Raw genomic sequence first — 6,138 nt, 5'->3', positions numbered from 1 at the left:
CAAGTTAAACGAGCAGAAGATATGAGCGGCACAACAACAATTGATATAGAGATAAATGATAGAACAGTAGCAACAAGTCACATCAGATCTGAAATTGCGACAATAACAGCTCAAGGTAAAGACATGAACATATACACGGAAAAAAACAGTTATCACAACATAATGCATGTCCCTCATCCTCGCATGCACGAAAACACCCATCGTGTTATGACCTCACGATGATATAAAAGAACAACCATATAAATAAAATGACACGGCATCACCCTTCGTGCTTTAAACTCTCATAACATGGAACGGCATCACCCTTCGTGCTTTTCATTCACATAGCATGGCACGACATCACCTTTCGTGCTTTTACTCTCAATAATATGGCACGGCATCACCCTCCGTGCTTTACACTCTCCCTCACATGATAATGTATAAACAATGGCATGGCATCACCCTTCGTGTTTCACACTCATCCTTACCAAGCATATGTATATCAATGACAAACAAGGCAGGAAGCATAAATAACATCAAGGAGAGTGTTTTAACGGATATTCCAAACAAATCTCAATCACAACTTTCCAAGTCAATAATGATTCAATAACCCTCAAGAACCGTACTATTCAAATATTTCCACAAACCTCACAAATGATCCACAACACAAGCATAAAGTCTAATATCTCAAGAATATCGGCCGTAGTACTGTAGTAATGACTTCACATAGAGATGACCGAATTAGACACATCAATGTATTCTCAGAATTTCCGTCAAGTTTGATCAAGATATAATAAGCTATGTCTGGACTTCTATCATTTAATATTATGTTCTTAGTATCTAAGAGTCAAGTAAGGCATGAAGCAGGAGGTCATGAAATTCTACAAACATAAAAGTAACATAATCTACCCCCGAGCATGATTAACCCTGGCACATACATATACGTTTGTCACCTCATATATGTTCACCCTCGCATGTAGCAAACAATGACAAACAGGAGGAAAAAATCCCTCAACAAAGATAAACACTTACCTCAATTCAGCTAACTCTACACTCAATCTAGTCTTTTTCCGTTACAAATTCCCCTCTGCCCGGCTCAATCTAGCCAACGACGACTTAAATACACCACACAATGCAAGAGAAAACAATTTTAATCAATAAAGCTGTGATTATATTCAATTTCTAAAAAGTCAATAAAAGTCAAACCTCGGGCCCGTCCGGTCAAAACCCGGGTCCAAGCGTAGGTTTTGACTACCCATGGCCTCACGAGTCCAAATGTATGTTTTGTTTTCAAATCTGAGTCCTATTCGACTCTAAATCCCAAATTTTTATTTTTCAAACTTTGACAAAATCTTCATTTTTCCCTAGATTTCTCATGAATTTGATGTTAAATCTTATATAAAATCATAAAATATAGTTGGAAATTGATTAGAGTCACTTACCTAATAATTTGGTATGAAAATCCCTTCATAAAATTGCCTCTCATCGAAGCAAGGGTACAAAATATGTGAAAATGAAGCTAAGCCTCGGAATTCTCAGCACTTAACAGGCTGCATATGTCGCATTTGCGACATGAGATTCGCAAATGTGAACAACTTATCGCAAATGCGAAGATTTGGAATCTCTGTTGCCTTCGCAAATGCGAGCACTGGTCCTTCGCAAAAGCGAAAAATTCTTAGCAAATGCGAATCCTTCTCCTACAGCCCAGCTTTGCAATTGCGAGGCTGCCTTCACAAATGCAATGGCAAAACATCGCAAATGCGACAAAACCAGAACCAACACTCAAGAATTATGAAAAATCATTCTGAAACCAATCTGGAACTCACCTGAGCCCTCGGGGCTCTAAACCAAATATGCACACAAGTCTATTAACACCATACGAACTCGCTCGCACGATCAAAACATCAAAATAACCTCTAAAACCATGAATCGGACACCAAAATGGATGAAGATTAACTTAAACGTCAAGAACTTCTAAAATCGCAACTGAGCGTCTGAACCATATCAAATCAACTCCGAATGGAGCCAAATTCTGCGGACAAGTTCCATATGACAAAACGAACCTACTCAAAGCTTCAAATAAAGCATAACAACCTCGAAACAACGAATCACACGTCAAGTCAAAATCAATGAACTTTGAAACTTCAACTTCTACAACCGATGCCGAAACATATCAAATCACCTCCAATTGACCTTAAATTTTGTACACAAGTCAAATTTGCCATTACGGACCTATTCCAACATCTGGAATTGGAATCCGACCCCGATGTTAAAAAGTCCATTCCCGATCAAACTTCTCAAAAATCCAACTTTCGCCATTTCAACACTAATTCGACTACGAACCTCCAAATTACAATCCGGACACACTCTTAAGTCCAAAATCACCCAACGGAGCTAACGGAACAGAATGAAACTTTATTCCGAGGTCAAAGGCTAAAAAGTTAAATTTGGTCAATTCTTCCAACTTAGAACTTAAATCTTGAAGGTCATTCTTCCAAATTGATTCCGGATAACTTGAAAACCAATGCCGACGATTTACGCAAGTCATAGCACATTTGCGGAGATACTCGAGCCCTCAAAATACCAAGCGAAGTGCAGATACTCAAAACGGTCGGATCGTTACACATAAGGCATGTTGTGGCGTGCAACCCGATCCACATATAGCCATAAGGCATGTTGCGGCATACAACCCGATCCACAAATCTCACTCACAATACGGCTCTCAGGCCCCAACTCAGTCATCAATCTCTCCAGTCTCTCGGGCTTACAAATCTCATGCCAATTACCCCAAACAATGATATATAACACAACAATAATAGTAACAGAGACTGAGATATGATTTGCAAATGATGGATGTGACTGAGTACAAAATTTTCATATAAGCAAATAATTCAACAGTAGAAATGACCACAGTAAGTCTCAACAGGATTAGCATATAGCCTAACATAATTTCTAATATGAATCTGCAGCTTAATTACTCTAACACATAGGGATCACATGAATGAGGTCTGATGACTACACAGTACCATGAAATAAACCGGATCACCATTTCTATGGTGCACGCCCTGCGTCACCTCAACGCCAATCACATAACATGAAATTCAAGGATTCGCACCCTCAAAACCATGTTTAGAAGTGTTAATTATCTCAAACCGTGTGAATCTCTACTCTAATAAGCCCTTGCCTTGCGAATCAGCCTCTGAACGCCTCGAATCTAGCTACAAATAACTTAATATAATCAACACAAGCTATAGGAATCAATTCCATATGAAAATGCTAAGTTCTTAATCAAAAGTCAAAAAGTCAACTCAAAAAGTCAAGCTTGAACCCACGTCTCGGAACCCAACAAAAGTTACAAAATCTGAACATCAATTCAACCACGATTCCAACCATACCAAATTTACCAAATTTACCAAATTCCGACATCAAATCATCACTCAAATCCCCAAATTTAACTCTCCAATCCATAGCCCAAAACTTCTAAAATTCCACCTTAAAAACACTTAAACTAGGTGGTAAATTCAATGGGTAATCAATGTTATTGAATAAAAATGACCAAAACTATCTTACCTCAAGAAATCACTCGAAACCCCTCTCAAAAATCGCCTTAATCTGAGCTTGCAAAGTCCAAAATGATAAAAACCTCGGAACCCTTCAACCTATATTCTGCCAAGTGCTTTTGCACCTACGGGCCAAAACTCTGTATCTGCGGAATCGCTTCTGCGATAAAAATCCCGCTTCTGTGGAAACTCACTTAAGTCCACAAGGTTCGCACCTGTGCTCCAAGATCCGCACTTGCGGAAGCGCTTCTGCGACCAACCGTCCACTTATACGAAGACAACTTCACTTCCTCATACTCCGCATCTGCGAGCTCGCATCTGCGGAAGACCCCTCGCACATGCGACACACCCTAGGCCAGCCCCAGCTCCGTTTTTGCGCCACATCATCCGCACCTGCGGCTAATCCCCTCACAGGTGCAATAACACCAGAAGGCAAAAATCTCAGCAATGATACAAGTCCAACTTTTTATCTGTTAACCATCCGGAATCCGCCCGAGGCCCCTGGGACCTCAACCAAACATACCAACAAGTAATAAAATATCATACTCGCTCGAAGCGTCAAATCACATCAAACAACAATAAAATTACGAATCGCACATCGATTCAAGCCTAATGAACTTATGAATTTCTAACTTCTACATTCGATGCCGAAACCTATCAAATCTATTCCAATTGATCTCAAATTTTCCACACAAGTCATAAATGAAACAACAGACCTATTCCAACTTCTAGAATTAAAATCCGAGCCCGGTAACCGCAAAGTCAACTTTCGGTCAAACTTCTCAACTCTCCAACTTCATGTTTTTCAATTTTCGTCATTTAAGCCAAAATCACCTACGGACCTCCAAATCAATATCCGGACACACTCCTAAGTCCGGAATAACCATACGAAGCTACCGGGACCATCAAAACTTTATTCCGGAGCTATTTGCATATAAGTCAACATCCGGTCAACTCTTTCAACTTAAGCTTCCAACCTTAGGACTAAGTGTCCCGATTCATTCCGAAACATCCCCGGAACCAAACCAACTACCCCGGCAAGTCACATATTAACAATTGAGCATATAATAAGCGGTAAATGGGGGAACAGAGCTACAACCCTCAAAACGAACTGCCGGGTCGTTACATGATAAAAATATAGGCGTCTTTATTATCTTGTAATCTCTTACAGATCAAGACTTAAAAACTCACTGGAGCTACTATTTGTCCAATTGGAATTAGAATCCAAAAGTCATTCAAATGGCAGTGGAGAAGCGTGATTAGATGTGATCATATGGTCAAGAACACAAATTGCTTTCTTTAGGAGCAATTAATTAACCACGATGCCTCTCAGAATTCAGATTAATTAATATGCAATTCTTTATTACTTGATGATGGAAATCAAATTTCAAGACTATAATTATACCACATCAGACATGTTGAAAAAATTAAAAGCTTTTAGAGATTTTATCCTAATCAAAATAATGATATACAATAGTGAAATAACTGTGACTGGTTGACTTTTGATATATCATAAAATCCACTGACAAAATGTGGAATTTTTTAAATTATATTTCACAATGAGGACAAAAAAATTCCTTAACTCCGTCATTAGATTGTTTGAAGGATCATCTTATTCGTCCAATATGGCAATCCCATTTAGTATTGCCTCACTTGGTGGATTACCCCGAAATAATTAAGAAAAACAGTATTAACATAAAAACTAGATTTATTTTCTACATAAAGCTAATCTTTTCTGATACCTCACAGCTTAACGTCAACCATCCTTTAGCTCTTGTTATCTAATCCGGGTAAGTTCAAATTTCACGATGTTTCATTGTATATTATTGGAAAATATTCAAATAACAAAGCTAGCTAGCTCTTCAATTTATTTTTGACTTTAACTTCTGTGCATTGGCAGTATAAATATTTTTAATAACATCAGGTAAAAGTAACTTACTGCGATGGATAATTGGTCTATATGTTATGCCTAATTTCGCAACCTAGAAAGTACAAAGTACATATATAATCCGATGTAGCTAGTTAAACTGATAGTGTAACAATATCTATTTTACATTAATGTTTCTACATATAAGTTATACCTTTTATTTTATCTCCTCAAATAGCAGCAGAAGAAAAGAAGAGAAGTCTTGAAAATGAGACTCGATGTTCTTGTGTTAGTTATTATGGTGATGAGTTCGTGCTTGGCTACAAGTAGGAGTGAGAATAACGAGCAGCAGCCTAATGGAGGTACCAGAACTATGGATAACCATCATCATGTGAGTAGGCAGGAATTCAATAATAATAATGGTGATGGAGGTGCTACTCCTAAAGGAGATAATATAGATACTGGAAACAATTAAGTTCTAACCCTATATAGTAGACTACTCTTAAAATAATGTAACATATTGATATGGTATTTGTAATATGTATATGTGTTAGTGAATGGGAATATGATGTGGTCAAAGTTAATCTCAATGTTTGGCCTGGTGTAAATTGAATATGGTAGTTAATTATGCTGCTGCTTTGGATAATATTGTGATGAAAGTTGTAGTAGGAGTTTATGTTGAAATTTTATCTATAATTTACGTTTATGTATATATAGCCAAGCTTACTGCTG

The 6,138-nt window shown here is 37.8% G+C and overlaps 1 long non-coding RNA gene across 1 annotated transcript; it reads left to right on the top strand.

Annotated features, from left to right (window-relative positions):
* On the top strand, positions 5,250-6,090 carry LOC109228217. The gene is made up of 2 exons (XR_002068341.1): positions 5,250-5,329; positions 5,648-6,090. It is a non-coding gene; the product is annotated as an uncharacterized LOC109228217 (long non-coding RNA).

This window comes from Nicotiana attenuata, chromosome 6 (assembly GCF_001879085.1).
Source record: "Nicotiana attenuata strain UT chromosome 6, NIATTr2, whole genome shotgun sequence".
In the NCBI taxonomy this organism is placed as follows: domain Eukaryota; kingdom Viridiplantae; phylum Streptophyta; class Magnoliopsida; order Solanales; family Solanaceae; genus Nicotiana; species Nicotiana attenuata.
Note: the sequence above shows the minus strand (reverse complement) of the source record. Positions and strands in the feature narration are given on the sequence as shown.